The following is a 19,454-nucleotide window of genomic DNA, read 5'->3' on the forward strand; positions in this document are numbered from 1 at the left end:
AGTTGCGCATGTAAAAGCCGACAAGTCCTAAGGAAAATATGCAAATATCATTTTGACGTGTAACTGATTAAAATTAGGAGCACACATATGCGCCAATAGGTGTATTTTATATAGTGCATGCACACCTGCGCAGACAATATAAAATTCATGCTCATGTGGGCTCATGCCCACATACGCACGTATCTGGCAGCATGCACACTTGATTTAAAGTTACCATCTTTGGGGCGGATTTTCAGAGCCCTGCTCGCCTAAATCCGCCCAAATCCGGGCGGATTTAGGCGAGCAGGGCCCTGCGCGCCGGTGAGCCTATTTTACATAGGCCTACCGGTGCGCGCAGAGCCCCGGGACTCGCGTAAGTCCCGGGGTTCTCCGAGGGGGGCATGTCGGGGGGCGGGCCCGGTCGTCGCGGCGTTTAGGGGGCGTGTCGGCAGCGTTATGGGGGCGGGTACGGGGGCGTGGCTACGGCCCGGGGCGGTCCGGGGGCGTGGCCGCGCCCTCCGTACCCGCCCCCAGGTCGCGTCCCGGCGTGCAAGAGGCCCGCTGGCGCGCGGGGATTTACGCCTCCCTCCGGGAGGCGTAAATCCCCCGACAAAGGTAAGGGGGGGGGCTTAGACAGGGCCGGGTGGTTGGGTTACGTAGGGGAAGGGAGGGGAAGGTGAGGGGAGGGCAAAAGGAAGTTCCCTCCGAGGCCGCTCCGATTTCGGAGCGACCTCGGAGGGAATGGGGGTAGGCTGCGCGGCTTGGCGCGCGCCAGCTATACAAAATCAATAGCCTTGCGCGCGCCGATCCAGGTTTTTAGCAGATACGCGCGGCTCCGTGCATATCTACTAAAATCCAGCGTACTTTTGCTGGCGCCTGATGCGCCAGCAAAAGTAGGCCAAATCGCGCGGTTTGAAAATCTACCCCTAAATGTGCAAAAATCATGATATTTGCACATAAATCATGTTTTCCTCACGTAAAATATATTATGCACACATAAAAATGTTTTCCATGCAGAAAGTTTTTTTGCATGCATAAATCATATTTATGATTGGAAAATATACTTTTTATGCATAAAGCACGTTTTCTTGCACATAAAATACCCACTACAGGTCCCAGCACCCGAACTTCATCCTCCATCCATAGACTAACATTAGCCCTGGAATCTTTACTCCACCTCAGACTAGGAGTTAAGTTTCCAGTGTTAAGAAAACACAAGGTAAGGCAGTGCACCTCTCTGCTTTGGGGAGCAATAGCTAATGCCATCATTAGCATGGGATTTCCATGCAAGGGTGCTAACTTAATCTTTGCTGCAGGAGAATATAGAGGGGAGAGAGAGAGGGGGAGAGAGAGAGACAGAGAGAGAGAGAGAGAGAGAGAGAGAGAGAGAGAGAGAGAGAGAGACCAATATGTAACTTTGCTATTTATACCATTGTAAGAGGAGACACTTTTAACTCGAGGGGAGGTTTGGGTGGGGGGGAGGTTTAGAGGGGCAGTTTTACATATACAGTCAGAGGAATGAACAGCAAAGTTGACATCAGTGAAGATTTTCTGATTGCAACTTGGTAGAGAGTGCATTGTACAAATCTACTCCTCTTTCATCGCTCCAAATGACAGAAAATCTTCAGTGATATCAACTTTTGTTGTTCATGCCTCTGACTGTGTATGTAAAACTGTCCCCCCTTTGGATATTTTGGGGAGGCCTGGTAATATGGTTCCAACGTTCAGGGCTCCCTTGCCTTCAGTTTTATCCCGTTCCAGTGAGTTAGAGGACTCAGATGTGCCTTTAATTATTACTTTGGTAGATATCTGGCAGGTTGTTACTAAGATGGATAAGACTTGTCAAATTCTCTTTTTCACCTAAATAAGATTATGGAAGAAACTAGATTAAAACGGGGTGTATAAGACATGCATTCCAATGCTATTGAACAGCCTTTAAGTACTGTGAACTCCCAGGTTGTCTCTTTGCATACAGCAGTTGTAGCGCACATTAAAGATATCTTAATATTGTATAATCGGTTTGAAAAAATGGAAAATCAAATCAGAGGGAAACATTTTCATTTTTTTAACTTTCCACTGTTAGGCTATTGTCTCCTTATGAGCTTTATAAGAAATACTTAGATGTTTTGCCTATACTTGAGAACAAATGTCTTATTCTCTCAAAAAATTGTATTATCTTCCTAAATCTAGAAGAGTGATTGCCTCTGAAGGCCTGCTGGATTCTCTTGTATTGGAGAGTCTATCGCTGTCTGATTTCCATGAATCTCCAGTTGATGCTATACCAGCTAGAGCCTACCTTAGTAGTTTCTTTATGTTTGGAACAGGACAAAGATACGGTGTTTCAGAAGTTTTGTAAAAAATAAAGAAATGGCATTTCGTGGCCAGAAGATTTGAGTGTTCCCCAACGTTTCACGGAATACTCAGTGCCGTAGATAGCAGTTTCTACAATTAAAACATAAGGTTTGGGCCATGGGCCTTAAAATCTCCATGCACGTTGTATCAGAAAAATCAGTTTGTGTTTATTGACCCTCTCCATTTAGAGACCTTCATTAAAGATAAAGCTGTGGATAATTCTGAGTAGAAGAGAAAACATTTAGAAATTATACTGTATATATTCCTCCTGTTATAGATAATTTTAGATTATTTCCTGATATGGCCTTTATGCTTCTCTTTATGAGGACTTTTGGCACATGATGTTGATTTTATGTTTAATGCATTTCTCCTTGTTCTTGGTTTTCATTGTGCTGTAGTTCTAATGGAAATTTAATAAAAAATAAATTTAAAAAATAATACTCTTTGCTGCATTGGCAGTAAAGTTTGCACACAAAAATGTGCAAAATGTGCTGTGCCGAGGACACCTTATTGCATCAACCCCTACATGAGCCAGGCTGTCAGTCAGCATGGGAGAAACATGACATTCAGTAGGGCTGCTGGTGAAATTCACTGAACAAATAGTGTTAGTTTGACACTTTAAATGTAATCAATTTCTTTACATTGTTCCGCTTTTTTTTCTTTGATGTGATAAACTGACAAATTGATCAGTAAAAAAGAGTTAATGATCCATAATCAGTCGCTGATTAACAATATATGGCTAAGAGAATAAACGGTTCACTGGAATATTTTTGTTTGTAGCATTAGCAGTGTTTATGCACATTTATTGAAGACACAGTAAGGACCAAAAGCAGATATTTTGCTCTTTTTTTTGACAATTTTAGGTACTGTTCATTCACAGCAACCTTGTTGATAGGGCACTTAGCAATCCTTTTCCTGGATGAAGTAACATAAATTGGGAAGCACAGGTGAAGATTCTGATTAGAATTGCTTGAAGTAGTTAATTGATTTTGCTGATTACTTGATTGCTTACCTCTGCTGGCTGAGTACCTATACTTGTAATAGTAAATGAGTAGATGAGTGTGCAAACAGGTAAATCCTTATTGAAAAACTCTGTGATGTTAATATCTGTGAAGGAAAGCTGTCTGTCTTGTGCTCTTATACAATATGAGTCTGAAGGAACTTCACTGTTACTGATAGTTGTTTAATATCTTTTCCTACTATGATAAACTGTATACAAACTATTCGTATTGGATGTTAAAGAACAAATCAGAGGAAATTATTTTTCACTCAATGCATAGTTAAGTTCTGGAATTCATTGCCAGAGGATGTGGTTACGGCAGTTAGTGTAACTGGGTTTAAAAAAGGTTTGGATAAATTCCTAGAGGAGAGGTCCATAAATTGCTATTAATCAATAAGGAACAGTAGCTTGGGATCTATTTAATGTTTAGGCACTTGCCAGATATCTTTGATTTGGATTGGCCACTGTTGGACACAGGATGTTGAAAATGGCAAAAAACTGAAGCACTTTGGGTCAGCTGCTCCACAAAGCCTGAGTAACTGATCTCGTTTTGAATAGATGATGTACTTATTCCAATATAATCAGAAGTATGAATATTAGGGGCAGATTTTCAAAGGGTTACGCGCATAAATCCAGGAGGATTTACGCGCGTAGGGGGGGTTATGCGCGCCAGGCCTATTTTCAAAAGTCCCGGCGGCACGCGTAAAGCCCCGGGACGTGTGTAAGTCCCAGGGCTTAAAAAAATGGGCAGTCCGGGGGCATGGCAGGGGCATGGCGGGACGGGGCCAGAGGCCTCTGCAAGGCCGCTGGGCTGGGAGATCACGCGCCGGCAATTGACCTCTGGCAGGCGTAACTTGTGAAATAAAGGTACGGGGGGGGGGGGGGGTGTGAAACAGGTAGGGGAAGGGAGGGGAAGGTGGGGGGGGGAAGGAAAGTTCCCTCCGAGGCCGCTCCAATTTCGGAGTGGCCTCGGAGGGAATGGGGAAAGCCAGCTGGTCTCCCCAAGGGCTTGGCGTGTGCAAGGTGCACTAGTGTGCACCTCCTTGTGCATGCCGACCCCTGATTTTATAACATGCACGCAGCTGCGCAAGCATGTTATAAAATCGGGCGTACATTTGTGCGCACGGGGTTGCGCACACAAATGTTTGCTGCGCGCGTATGTTTGAAAAATCTGCCCCTTAGATTCCTATTTTGACAAAAAAAATCTATTCTTGAAGGCTCAAGTCAAAGCCTTGATTTGTTCCGCCTTTTACAAAATCATGCTACTTCGAGACCCAAAACCAAAAATATACCCTACCGATTTTCCCAGTGACATAGAAGCCTGTGCTCGTTCTCAAACAGATTATTGTAATTTCCTTTACTTAGGTCTTCCAAAATCACTACAAAGATTTCTTCATTTGGCTCAAAATGCTGCTACTTGGGTCATTAATGGTACATTTTATTATAATCATATCATTCTTGTATTATTTAGCCTTCTCTGGCTTCCAGCTGCCTGGTGAACCCATTTTAAGATTCTTACATTGCTCTTTAAGACACACCATCAAACCATTCCTAATGGTAGACATGCAATGATATCTGTACCTCTAAAGGATCTTGTGGTAATTATGGGGTAGATTTTAAAAGGTTACGCGTGGGCATATATGTGTGTGTGCTACCCGGCGCGCGCATGTTATAAAATTCGAAGTCGGCGCGCACAAGGGGGGTGCACAATTGTGCGCCTTGCACACGCCAAGCCACGCTGCCTTCCTCCGTTCCCTCTAACTTAACCTTCCCACCCCTTCCCCTAACCTTTTCCCTCCCTAGCCCTACTCTAACTCCCCCAAAATGTTTATCTTACCTTTCGCGCCTGCCAGCCCTTGATCCTCCGAAACAGCAGCAATGGCCGCTCTGTCGGAGGCCTCTGGCCCCACCCCACCCCTGGACCGCCCCTTTAGTAAAGCCCTGGGACTTACACGCGTCCCCGGGCTTTACGTGCGTCGCCGGGCCTTTTTAAAATAGGCCCGGCGACGCATGTAACCTGTTGAAATTCCGGCCCTGTGTGTGTACTTATTTTATTAGACTAATGTATGTCTACTCCACTGAAACAAGGATTGGTGGATTATAAATGTTTTAAATAAATACATAAAGTTAATGTGTATTCTCTAGTAAAGAGGTGAGACAGAAGGGATATGATACAGACATTTAAATACCTGAAAAACATTAATGCACAGGAAGCAAGGTATTTCAATGGAAAGAAAGCTTTAAAACTGAAGTTCTTGAGTTTACCAAGGAGGTAAACTCAAGAACAATCAGGCCGATGCAGTATCGGTGCGTGTTAATTGGGCGCTCATGATTGAGCCCCCACTCTCTTAACGTGCACTGATCCACCTCTCCCGGGCACCCGATTTTATATTTAAATGGGCTGCTGCGGTAAAAGGGAGGCTCTAGTGAAACTAATACGTCCCTAGCGCCTCCTCGGCATCAGGCACCCAGGAGAGGTGGCTGTCAGCGGGTTAGGAAAATGGATGCTCAATTTTACAAGTGTTCAGTTTCCTAACCTGTGCACAGCCACAGGTTAGGAAAACGGACACTCGTTAATTGAGCGCCTGCTTCCCTAACCTGACTGCCGGCACACTTTTTTTTTTTTTTTTTTTACGGTTCTCCATTTTCAGTTCCTCTGACTTAATATCACCATGATATTAAGTCAGAGGAACTACAGAAATCAGTATTTTCTGCTTCTCTGTAAACCTTTGGGGCTCCTCAAGAATTAACGCCTGCTCCGGGGTAGGCGTTAATTTTTGAGAGTAAAAATGTGTGCATCAGGCACACTTTTTTTTTTTTTTTGCATCGGTGGTAATAGCTAACAGCCTCATCAACATGAATTTACATGTGATGAGCGCTATTAGCTATGCATTCAGAGGTTATAGAAGCGCGTCCAATCTTACATTGAGCCGTGTGCTGGCCGCAGCGGTATTGTATGGGCCTGAATGTCAGGAGGGTTTTATTTCACAGAGAAGGTGATGTGGATGCCTGGAATGCCCTCCCCAGAGGAGGTGATGACGACAAGGACAGTGATGGACTTCAAGAAGGCATGGAATAAACAGAGAGGGTCCCCAGTGGTAAGAGAATAGTAATGAAGTCACTGGGCAGCCTTCACTGAGCGGCAGTTATAACCCAAGGCAGCAGTGATATGGGGAAACCTCATAGATTGGCAGCTGCAAGGGACACAACGGAATTGGGAGTTAGTTCCAATGTGAGCATCTGTTTTGGGCAAATACACATAAAATCATTGCTGGGTAGTCTAGATGGGCCTTTTTTCTGCTGTGATTTACTATGTTATTATGAGCTGAATACCCTTCTTCCAGCAGGGGAAATGTATAAAGCCAAAAATATCATTACCTCGTGAAGACCAGGATGTCCATATTCAGCGGAACAGTGAGTGGGAAAATTACCTGGATAGCTTTTTAGCCAGATATTCAGCAGCATTTAGTTGGAAACGTTTGCTGTTGAAAATACCCCAAGTAAAGTGACTCAGGTAAAGTGAGTCTTCCAACTAGACTTTCCAGGTTAGGATTATTTGGCCAGTGCTGATTATTGGTTGGCCACACCCCCAGGGCATCCCCTGCCCTTCCTCTTTTTGTCCTGCTAAAGTTTAGTCAGATAATAACTTACCCGGTTAACATTTCACCTGAGGGAAGGGCTGGACATTCAGATCTCAGAGTTTGTCAGAGTCACTGGAAAGGTTACCCAAATCAAACCCTTTCAATATGAACGTCTAGGTTTTCTCTATTTTGAGGCAATAGTCCTCTACTATTGCTCTGGTCATGTCAGCACTTTTTAATTAAATCTGGACAAAATATGTTCAGCTAATGATTTTCTTCCTCTCTATATTTCTGAATTTAATATGGGAAACCAATTCAGGCATCTGTCCAACCACTGGTCAAGTAAGTATAAGTAAAAAGATTCCCAAACTTTCTTCTTCCATACTGTCCAACAACTACAAATCACTACAGCGATACCATGTTACATTACAGAGATGTCAAATGGTTTACTTCTAGCAAATGCTGGAAATCTCTCCACTGAATGTTAGTAAATGGCACAGGAGCCATGTTGTGCCCTTTCTTCCTCACATTTCAACTTTCTTTACATCGTGTGTCTGGTCTCATCCGTGATTTAACATTGCTGCTTTTTACTGGGCCAGTAGGGAAATGGAATGTGCCACTCACTCAAAAATAGCGCCATGATGATGTGCTCATACTGTCTGATATTAGTCAGTAATCATACTGCAGAGTTCTGGATGATCTCTAATGTCCTCAAGATAGATTTTGTGCATGTACACTGAGATCGTGGAAATCTTTTCTGCAAGTTTCCACCATTTCTTTGCAGTTATTTCCATGTTTGTAACTTGCACAGGCCTAGAATATGCTTTTGGTTGAATGACAGTTTATGATGGCGTTTGATACGTCTTAGTTGCTGTTCAGTGAAGCATACAGTTGAGCCAAACTCCTGAAACTTTCACTTGCATACCATCCACACATGTAAGCCAGCAAATAATTTATATATTTATTTATATGTTATTTCAACATGAAGGTCGGTATGGAAAAGTTAAAAAATAAATAAATAAATATTTATGACAGTGTTTCCCATTTGCATATCCTATGTCTCCAATGTATGCAATCTATCTGATGTATATTCATTATGGATATCCTGAAAACCATACTGGTTAGGTTTGCCTTCAGGGGAGGATTGGGAAATACTGATTTATGGGTTTGTAGTCGATGCTGTTGACGTCACAGATCATGGCATCCATCAAATGAACAAGCCATCCTTTCTAATACTGCGGTCTCTGCAGTGCAGATTCTGTGGTATTAGGAGTTGTGCAAAGCAAAGCCTCTTCCGGAATAACAAAAGGAGTTGGCTGTGATAAAAGTGCACTGGTGAGCCTCCTCAGTACAGACACAGATTGTTTATTTGTGGTTGAAAAACATTTGTACTTGCTAGTTTTCTGAGAGATTATCTTGTGGTTGTAGAAGTTATTCTTCTAATTTTATTGATATAAAGAGCAGCTCAATTGCAGAACCTCATCTGTTCAATCCAGCTCTGCATGCCTGGATCAGTAAACAATAAATATTTATTTTTATTTCAACAGGAATTATTCTGTTGATTGCTTATGAATAGAAGTCTGCTTATCCTTACTAACATGCCCAAGTAAAGCCTTAAAAAAAAAAAAGAAACAAACAAAGAAAAAGAGAGTTTGCATCTAGGAAAGAAAAGTGCTAAAAGTGTAGATTTTAGCTAAATGTTATCAATAAACAAACATGCCTAAGAATCCCACATTCAAATATAAACCAAATACAAAATAAATGGGGATTAAACAATAGTTTCATAGAAACATATACATATCATAAATATGTCATATAAACCATGCTATGAAAGTTTCTAATGAAGCAACCTAGCATCTAAGCACTTTGTTATAATCATCCACCTACCAACAAATATATTTTTATACATTTTTTAATGCATACAAAAATACAGGCATAAAAATGGCCAACAAAAATCAAACTTTTTATTTTTTTATTTATTTTATTTTATTTAGCGTTTTTTATATACCGAGGTATAGCAGAGTTGCCTTCACTCCGGTTTACATTATAACAAACCAGTTACATTTAAATTTGACAGATTACATTAATCAGACTGAGAAACAGACATAAAAATTAGTCTAACAAACAGCAGGATATATTACAAGTAAGGTATACTGAAAAAACAGGGTTCATAGATAATAGGATATATCTGTAGTTAGAGGGCGGGATAAATTGTCCTGTCGGTAGACTGATAGTTATGAGATCAAAAGTCCGAGCTGTCAGTAAGAGATTGGCTTAGTAGCCAAGATTTTAGTTCTTTTTTAAAAGATTTAGGGTTTTCTTGACCAGCGAGGTACTGAGGAAGTGAGTTCCATAATTTAGGGACTTATCTGATTTGTTTTGGCACTTCCAAAAGCTGATGGTTCCTTCTTTCAAGATGACGTTCATGCAGCAATCACTAAAGAGACAGTCTGAAACAAAAAATACAGGCATAAAAATGGCCAGCAAAAATCAGACTTATCTGATTTGTGATGGTACTTCCAAAATCTGATGGTTCCTTCTTTCAAGATGACTTTCATGCAACAATCACTAAGGAGACAGTCCGAAACAAATCTATAATTGAAGAGCTAATGCTGACTGAGTGTCCACAGCTGATATAGCTGACTCCAACTTTGAAGTTCAAGCTAGTTCTGCTGACTCATGTCCAAAAATAATCTGCTGACTCAAGGCTGACTCTGCTTAACTGATGCATGCGTTTCCGCAATATCTAATCACGCTCTTCAGGGTTAAACTCTCAAAAATTATCAGACCGATTAGTAAAACATTTCTTCTAAAGATAAGTTATGTATGAATTTTGGAAATCGCCAATGTAGCCCTCATAACAGGAACCAACATGGTCTTCTTCTGCAAAGGTTTCTGGGAACATAACACACATGCATCCATTATTGTAAATCAAGCAATAAGGCTCCTAATTGGATCAAAAGAGTCCATCTCAGCAGGGAGACATAGATTGCACATAACTGTTATTCTAGATTTACCAAACTACACATGGGAAATTTGTCTGCTTCTGAACATTGGGCTTAGATGACAACATGATAAATTTATTGAATTACTTTTTTCTGCCTTTATATTTGTCAAGCCAGGAAGACAGAGGGGCAGAAAAGCAACTCAGGTACAAAAGAAGTCTGGCAAATGAAAACCTTTGGGCCTCACTGTGCGAGCACTGAAGAGGCCCAGCAAACCTGGGCCCAGGATGAAATTTGCTTTTGCATCCACATAAAACTTTAGGCAAAATGATTTCAGAAGCAGTGAGCTTTGTGACATGCCATTTATATACCCGTGCTGTATGTGTGAGGGGTAATGTGAAGCAGCCCCAACAATATGATTCACATGGGGCATTTGCAAAACAAGATAACTAATAGGAAAAGAAAACTGTGTTTTGCTCATTATCAATTCAAGCTAAGAGAATGAGAAAGTATGTGGTATTGAAGGAGGAGCTAGCTACTCTGTTCCACGTTCATCAGTACAAGCCCTTGCTGCACAGAACCTGGCCTTTCTGTATCAGGACCAGGGTCAGATATACTTCACACTTTAAGGTTAAGAAAAATGACAGATGAAGAAAGCAAGAAAAAATGCCTAAGTGCCTGCAGATCAAATGGTTTGCTTAAGATCACACCAAGAAGAAGAAATAGTGGGATCAGATTTGCGCAGGTCATTTCAAACAGAGTGTAGCCCCCGGCCTCCCTTCCGAGTGCAATGTTAGCTGGTGGGCACACTCAGTACCAGGGCTCAGTCTTAATTAGGTCTCCAAAAGTGCTGGACAGTTAACCTCCAGGACCCAAGACGTTTAGATGGTCAGATATAGGATTCCAGAAATTAAAAGGTGAATTTTTAAAAGCCCAGCTCGCGCCAAGATCGGGAGATGTGCGCACAAGTCGGGCTCGTGCATGCCCACCGAATTTTAAGAGCCGCCTAAATGTGCATATCTCCCGCTGCGTGCACATCTCATTCAGTTTCAAAACGGGGCGTAGAGTGAGGTGCGGAGCTCGGGCATTTCAGGGCATGGCCAAGAGATGCGCTCATAAATACTTACGCTTTCTGGTGCGCACCCGAATCCACTGCTGTGTAACTTTACTTCTGCTATGGAGACGGTGTAACTTAAAAAATTAAAGAAATTTGCCATTTCTGCTGCATTTAAAGGGTCCGGAGTACCTGCAGGAAGTGCAGGCTATCAAACCAGGGGGTTTAGAGGATCTATCTCTTAACTGGGCGAACTTGTGGATGAACTGGTGAAACTGGCCATGGCGTGGATGTGTGCCCATTATGAAATACCCCGACTTACACGGAAAAATCAGGATTTGTGCACCTAGGCACGCGCCCACTTAAAATCGGGCGCACATGTGCACATAGCCAGGCTGTTTCGTAACGTGCATGTATATGTGCGCGCAAGTTATAAAATGGCCACGTATCTGGGCACGTGCCGACACACGCGCGCCAAAAATGCGCCCGCATGCCGGTTTGAAAGTTACCGTCCCTGTGTTTACTGAAACGGTTCAGAATCAGGAAAATTGCAATTTACAGTCCCTGTGCATTCAGAATCCACAAACAAGTATTGTGGTGTATGAAGGGGGTTACTGATCCTTGCTGTTCCACTCTCTAGGGATCCCCTTACTTCTGTTCTTTTGAGGTTTAAGGCTCTCTTGGATGGATGCTGAGCTTGCTTTCACCCAAGGACCCTTTTGCGTACTTAAATCCCTCCTACATGCACTTTTCTTTCTCTGCTGACTCCTTTGGACTCCTGGTTCACTGGATGCAGAGCATCAGATGGGCAGCTCTCTCAGCTTCTCTCTGCTGCTTCCAAACTTCGGGTCATTTCTGGCCGGACACCTGACTCTCATTTCTTGCTGTTCCTGTACAGATCTTTGTTCAGACACATAACTTGGATCAGAGCCCTCTTTCTCCCATAGAAAGACATGGCCCAGGATGAGGGGTACTCTCCATCCCATGGCTGGAACCAACAGGAGCAGTCACTTTTAATAAAGTATCAGAAGCACCACTACAAGGAACCGTCTGTGTGGCCCTCTATACTCACTTTAAGACTCTGGAAGAATATGGGCAGAAGGCCGATTCTCCCCTTCTCCTAGCTCCAGACTCTGGTAATGAGAGATGAGAGACTGGACTCTCTCTCTCTCCTCTCAGCCTCCAGCCCTTCTGAACAGAACACTGTCGGGCTTCTTTCTGCAAACCCAGGACTTCACTGCGTCCATCCCTAGATGAGAGAGCCATAGCAAAACGTATGGTCCATTCAGTGACGGATTTAGGATTTTGCTACCCCTAGGTACTGTTGATGTTGCTGTCCCTTCTCCCCTTATAAAGTCGGACAACTGGGAGCAGAAGGTCTAAGGCACAGTCCACACGGTTTCCTGCAGCAGCTCGGGGTAGATTCCAAGGCAAATATTTCCATCTTTTAATTTCCATTATAAAATTAGTTGTTTTCCAACTTTGCTTGCATCTGTTATGTAATCGGGCTTTGCTTCTCCACTAATATTTTTCCCTGCTGTTGGATGTTTTTACACCTTGGGACCCTTCCCATCTTTTTAATCATCCCCTTTTTGGGGTGGGCTCAGCGAGCTTATATATTCTCTGCTGAGCATGCTAAACAGTGGGACCCTTTAGGTTGGAAAGGAAGAATAGGAGATTTTGTGAGAGGAGGTTTTTGGTAGGCCTCATGGCCCACCAGTGGCTTATCAGCTGGTGACCAACACCAGGAACAGTTTTCCCTGAGTGGAAGGGCTGGAGTGCAGATGCTGGTTGCATTCCATTGACCACTCAACAGTGGGCTGAAACTGCTATTTGGAAGAAGCTTTGTACCATCTAGTGACAGGGAGTTTTTTTTCAAATTTTGATCCCTCTCGGGGAGGGGGTTTTCTTTCGTCTGGATGCTGATGCAGAGGAAGGTAGAGGAGCTACAAAACCATGCACCATGGATAAAGAGGCTGTTGCTTTTGGGGGTGATGATTTTTGTGTTGCTGTTCATGATTTTTGCCATACTAGCCTGGATTTTATTTTTCAAGCTTAAGTCCTTTTTTTTTTTTTTTTTTTTTAAGTTGCACACCCCCAGCTGCCTCCTTGCCGTGTGTTTTGAAATGCTTGCTTCATCCAGCGGACTCCTCTACCAGTGAGTACAAGCTGATCAGCGATTGTGTTTAGGGTGAGAGTGGATAACAGTGACACAGATTTCCACTCCTGCCCCCAGGGCCTTGGAGGTGTGTACCTCTTCCCTGCCGGTGAACCCCAGCATCCCAGGAGCTGATGAGTGAAATGCCGTAGAGATGAAGATGTCTGGAAAGTTACTGTGCAGCCACAGGAACTATATGGGCCCCTAAACCAGTCTTACCCAATGGTGAGGGGCTTACATGTATAATTTATTTTCTTTTTCTTGACTGAGGAAAAGGGATCTCAAGTATCAGGTACAGGGTCAAGATCTCAGGGGTGGGGAGAGAAGGAGAGGGTGGGAGGATGAGGGATGGTAGGAGAAGGGAGGAGGACCAGGAATGAGGTGAGGTGAAGGTAAGAGGACTGGGGATTGGGAGGACTGGAGATGAGTGAAGTTTGAGGAAGGGGGTGTGGGGGGGGGGGGGGAAGATCAGGAATGTAGAATGGGAGAGGATGTTCCTGGATCTCAGGAGAAGGGAGAGGTAGGAAGGAAGGCACATTCCAAGGTCAAGGGAAAGAGAATATGAATTACAGTGGGGGATGGGAGGGGAGAAAAGGGGGGAGGAGGCAGGTGTTTCTGTCGTGTTCTGGTCCTTCTCCCCTTTGCATCCACTTTCTATCCTCTCACCGAGTCTGGGTCATACACACACACACACACACACACACATACCCGACACCAATTCCTTCTCTCTCATACACAAAAATACTGCCCCTCCCCTATTCCCTTCTCTCACATATACAGACACAGGCCCCTCAGCCGGTCCCCTCTTATCCCCCAGCCTTTCTGCTCTCTCCCCAATGATTTCCACTCAGGCCATCCTAACCTCCCCCAAAATGATCTCCTCTGCTCTCTCTGCTTGGCTCAACCCCTCCCTTCCTGTCTCTGAATGACAGGAAGGGAGGGGTTGGATGAGGCAGCAGAGTAACTCTTCGTTGCTCTGCCAGGTGTACCCCAGCTCACCCTCCTCTCCTGTTCCCTACACGCTGCCTGGGAGGGGATGGATCAGGAAGCAGAGGGCTGCTGATTGAGATTCAGCACAGCCGGAAAACCACAAATCTTTAGCCAGCCTGCTGCCCCCAGATCTTTGCCACCTTAGGCTCAGGCTTAGTGTGCCTATTGGCAAATCCAGGTCTGAGTCCATTCACTACTCTACCAATCTCAAAATGTCCCCTGCTGGGAGAAGCATACACCTAGTGAAGGGACAAAGACTAGGGGACATGCAATGACATTTAAGACAAATAGGAGAAAATATTATTTTTACCCAATGCACAAATAAACTCTGGAATTTGATGCTGGAGGATGTGGTGAAAGCTGTTAGTGTAGCTGGATTTTAAAAAGGTTAGGCCAAGTCAATGGAAGAAAAGTTCATAAATCATTATTAAGGTGGATTTGGGGAAATCCACTGCTTATTCCTGGGATAAGCAGCTTAGAATCTATCTACATTTTGGGATCCTGCCAGGTACTTGTGACATGGTTTGGGAAGTGCTGGAAACAGGATACTGGGCTTGATGAACCTTTGGTCTGACCCAGTTTGTCAGATATTATGTTCGTTTGACTAAAGGCCCCTTTACAGGAGTTAAATGGAAGCCATGCTGCTAATTCCTGATAGCATTAACTGCAAAGTTTTTTCACATAGTTTTATGCGGTGTAATTCAGCATCACTAGATGCCATAATTATCATGGACAGCCTGTGTGTTTGGTTATCCAATGTAACATGCTGTGGAGCATATTGTACCAGATCAGTGCACTCACTTTGTTCATGTATGATGTGAGACAGAGAAGGTGGAGTGACTGCTGCATATGCTTAGTAAGATATTTTTGAACTGAACTCCAAATAAGGGAGAAATTCCAGGAACTGAGTATCAGGCCAATACAGTAAAGTTCGCTCTCCTGTGCGCGCGATTCACTAAAAGAATTATTTAAATTAGGGCCCGCGGTAAAAAGAGGAGCTAGGGACACTAGCATGTTTCTAGTGCCTCTTTTTGGACAGGAGCAGCGTCTGTCAGCGGGTTTGACAACCGACGCTCAATTTTGCCAGCGTCGGTTCTCAAACCCGCTGACAGCCACGGGTTCTAAAACCGGACGCCGGCAAAATTGAGCGTCCAGTTTTCAACCTGCGAGCCGATTTTAAATTTTTAAATTTTTGATTATTTGTAACTTGTGGGACCTCCGACTTAATATCGCCATGATATTAAGTCGGAGGGTGCACAGAAAAGCAGTTTTTACTGCTTTTCTGTGCACTTTCCCGGTGCCGGCAGAAATCAACGCCTACCTTTGGGCAGGCATTAATTTCTGAAAGTAAAATGTGCGGCTTGGCTGCACATTTTACTTACTGAATGGCGTGGGAATAACTAATAGGGCCATCAACATGCATTTGCATGTTGCGGGCTCTATTAATTTCGGGGGGGTTGGACGTGCGTTTTCGACGCGCTATTACCCCTTTCTGAATAAGGGGTAAAGCTAGCGCGTCGAAAACGCACGTCCAAATGCGGGATAACTGTATCGGCCTGTATATTATTTTACTGGTACACTGGAGCAAGCAAGGCAAGCAGAGAGAAGGACTGGATATTATTTTGACTGAGGAAGAACCAGGGATTTAGTGGATAAGGGGTTGTTCTAGAGGTGGGAATTCACAATATTATATATTTGAGTAGGTAACATCCTACACCTATTTGAGCCAATAAATGAGGTTTTTATTTAAAAAAAAAAAAAATTAAACTTGTGTAACCCCTGGGATGAGGTCCTCATAATTTAAACTGCTTTCTTTCCTTACAATCCAATAGATCCAAGTTCTCCAGATTCCTTTTGAGGGAAAGTTTACTCTCCTAGGCACTGGGCAGTGATCTTTCACACTCTCCAGCGCACGTAATAAGAATCACACTGGACCCTAGGATAAAGTTCTAACTTAACTATACCGATAGGTTGTTGCCAAACGGAGAATAGTACTGTTTAGAAGTCCTTTCCATCACACGGTCCATAACACGAACATTACTGAGGGAAAACCTGTGACTCTGCCGTCTCCTACTCAGTGTAGATTCCCAACCGGATTCTCTCTCGGCTTAGGGGCAGTTTGAAAGCTTCCTCCTGGAGGGATCTCTACGCTGGTGTCTTGGTAATTCAAAGCTCACACTCCCCGTAACGCCTTCCATTGCTTGATGCTTCTTTCCCAAATATCCTTTGGATATCGTAAGGGGACCCCACACCCGAGGGGTGCCCCTCGTCTTCTTTACTCCTGGCTCCTTTTCTCCTCTCAAGCACTGGATAGACATCCAGTCCCCCATTCAGACCTCTGCTGGGTGAAGGAATCTCTCTGCTGGAGAGGTCCAGATAAAACAGCTGTACAAGACCAGGCGGTAAACCAAAATCCCAAAAAAAGGTAAGGAAGGATGGGTTGAAAGCTTCCTTCAATTCAATCCAAAAAATTGAAAAATAAGTTCTTTCTCAAAAAGGAAAAAAAGGAAAAAACAAAAACCGCACAGCTTCTTAACTTGTCCTTCATCTAAACTACTTTGGGTATTTTCTAAAAGTTCCTTTACTATGTACTGTAAAAAAGCCAAATTGTAGAAAAGATATAAAAATGCAAAATATAAAATCTTTCGCACAGCACTTTCGTGTAAATTGTCACACTGTCGCCTTAGTGGAGAGGGGAACGTCAAACATATGAACCGCACCTATAGGATTGGTGGAAGTTCAAATAATATAAGTCATGGATCCCAATGTTGCAGTCTTAATTTTTAAACCACTTTTTAAAAAATATTATTGCCTGTAAAATAGTTTACTGAAGATTTAGGAATGCAGATACTACTCTTTGGGGCAGATTTTAAATACTTGCGCGAGCGCGTACTTTTGTTCGCGCAGCAGGCGCGAACAAAAGTACGCTGGATATTATAAGATACGTGCGTAGCCGCGCGTATCTTATAATATCCGGGGTCAGCGCACGCAAGGGGGTGCACATTTGTGCAACCTGCGCGCGCCGAGCCCAGCGCGAGCTGCCTGTTCCCTCCGAGGCCGCTCCGATTTCAGAGCGGCCTCGGAGGGAACTTTTCTTCGCCCTCCCCCCGCCTTCCCCTCCCTTCCCCTACCTAACCCACCCCCCCGGCCCTATCTAAACCCCCCCTTACCTTTGTCGGCGACTTTGCGCACATCGCCGGCAGCCCCGCTCCGTCCGCCGGTCCCGGGGGCTGGTCCGGAGGCCTCGACCACGCCCCCGGGCTGGCACCACGCCCCCAAAACGCCGCGGCATGCCCCCTCCCCTTTTCGAAAGCCCCGGGACTTACGCGCGTCCCGGGGCTTTACGCGTGCCGGCGGCCTATGCAAAATAGGCCGCCGGCACGCAAGCCTTTTAAAATTCGCCCCTTTGTGATGATTAAATTTTCAGTTAGGTGATTTATGAACAATAATATTTTTTAAAAAGTGCTTTAAAATTAAGACTGCAGCATTGAGATCTATGACTTACATTATATGAGAGAGAGATAGAGAAGTAAATTATATATACCACTGTAAGAGGGAGCACTAGTAACTCGGGGTGAGGTTTGTAAAGTGTGGGGGGGGGTGTTCTGGGTGCAATTTTACATGCACAGTCATATGTACGAACAGCACATTCACCATCAGTGAAGATTTAATGTGATTTGGAGAGATAAAAGGTGAAAGAAGAGTAGATTTGTACCATGTTCTCTCTATCTAGCTTGATTGCAGCTAGGTAGATATAGTGCCTCAATCTAGGTAAAGAGAACATGGTACAACTCTACTCTTTTTCACCTTTCAGCCCTCCAAATTAGATTAAATCATCACTAATGGTAACTGTGCTGTTCATATGTATGACAGTGCATGTTAAACTGCCTACTAAAACCCATCTCACCCCAGAAACCTCACCCCAAGTTAATAATGCCCCCCTCTTACAGTAGTATAAAAAAATGCAAATATCAGTGGTCCTCCACAGAGGCTCTTTCTCTCCTCCTTTCCCCTCTCCTCCCCTCTCTCTGTCCCCTCCCCATTCCCTCCTGATATGGGATTTGTGATAAATCCCATTTTGGCCATAAAGCACAGGTATCACAGGCATAATGCTCAGGAAAATGGTGTAGTCATTTCTGACGTTAAATCCCGCGACAGTGTGCATTACATTATCGCATGCAACGTTAACCAGCCCTCATTTTCATTTACTCCACCCAAACTCCTCCCACTTGAATACAATTTTCAAATTTGCATACGCCTTTTGGGATGTGGTATTTATCGCATGCGTTAAGGCGTTATCGTGGGTGTTAGGGCCCTAACGCCCACGATAACACCCTAACGCATTTTGATAAATGACCCCTTAAGTATCCACATTCTCACTAGGGGGCTCTGCCTTTTACAGAGGATGGCAGCCTACTGGGCGAACCTAAGGAATGGGTGGAATGCTTTTACCCTTACACTGCTTACCTCATCTTTGAAAAGATTTTAACTTAGTAGGGACCTCGTAAGGGACTTGGTTTTAAGCATTTTTAATGAGATATTGGGCAAATACAATTATATACGGAAAGCATGTTTCATTAAGGCATACAATGCAAATTTAAATGATTTATGGGACAGAAGCTTTTGTCTAGCAGAGTCAGATTTATGAGATAATGTTTGTTTCTTTTCAGGTAAATCATTTAATGAGTTAAGAGAGAGGCACAGGCTTGACTTCAAGCCACACTACATACATTGCTTTCATGTAAGTTTAAGCTTCTGTCCAGGATTCCAAAGGGCATTTGATTATTGGTATGCCTAAAAATTGATCTGTCTGTCTGCTTATCTCTCTGCAGCTGGTGCGCTGTGTGCTGCTATCGGCAGGGTTATTATATTACCAGACACAGTTACAGTCAGGAGCTCATTCCTCTGCGTCTGACCATGTGTGTGCATATTGAAGGGAAAGGGGGTGGGGAGGGTATATGTGTATTTAGACACGCTCAGGCATATTTTTGGAAAAAAGAAAACAAAAAAAAAAACTGTACAGTCTGGAATTCCTGAAATTAAGAGGCTTGGATTTAATCACTGGAACAAGTCCAGGTGTACGTTTTGACTATGCGGTGACTCAGAGACTATTATCGCCACCGTATCATCAGGAGAAGGGGAAAGTGGGGGGTGGAGCTGAGCCTACAAGACAGACTGATCTCCCGTGACAGTTTTCATCTGCATCCCCTCTTCTGCCCCTTCTTAGTAATAATTGCATCTCATATCGTAATATGAGTATTTTCATTTGAAAGACTGAAATTGCTTCTTAAACGCATATTATCTTTTTCTCGGGCAACAAGAAATATTGCAGGGCCACCTGCATGGCATGTATCAGCTCAGCTTATCCAAGAGGTAGGACTCTGTACATCTTTGG

At 43.7% G+C, this 19,454-nt stretch overlaps 1 protein-coding gene across 4 annotated transcripts in view; it reads left to right on the forward strand.

Annotated features, from left to right (window-relative positions):
- The window catches only part of CREB5 (cAMP responsive element binding protein 5), an 881,413-nt gene that overhangs the window by 590,546 nt on the left and 271,413 nt on the right, over positions 1 to 19,454 (forward strand). The gene's annotated exons all lie outside the window — the stretch shown is intronic.

The sequence above is a fragment of the Rhinatrema bivittatum genome, chromosome 2 (assembly GCF_901001135.1).
Source record: "Rhinatrema bivittatum chromosome 2, aRhiBiv1.1, whole genome shotgun sequence".
In the NCBI taxonomy this organism is placed as follows: domain Eukaryota; kingdom Metazoa; phylum Chordata; class Amphibia; order Gymnophiona; family Rhinatrematidae; genus Rhinatrema; species Rhinatrema bivittatum.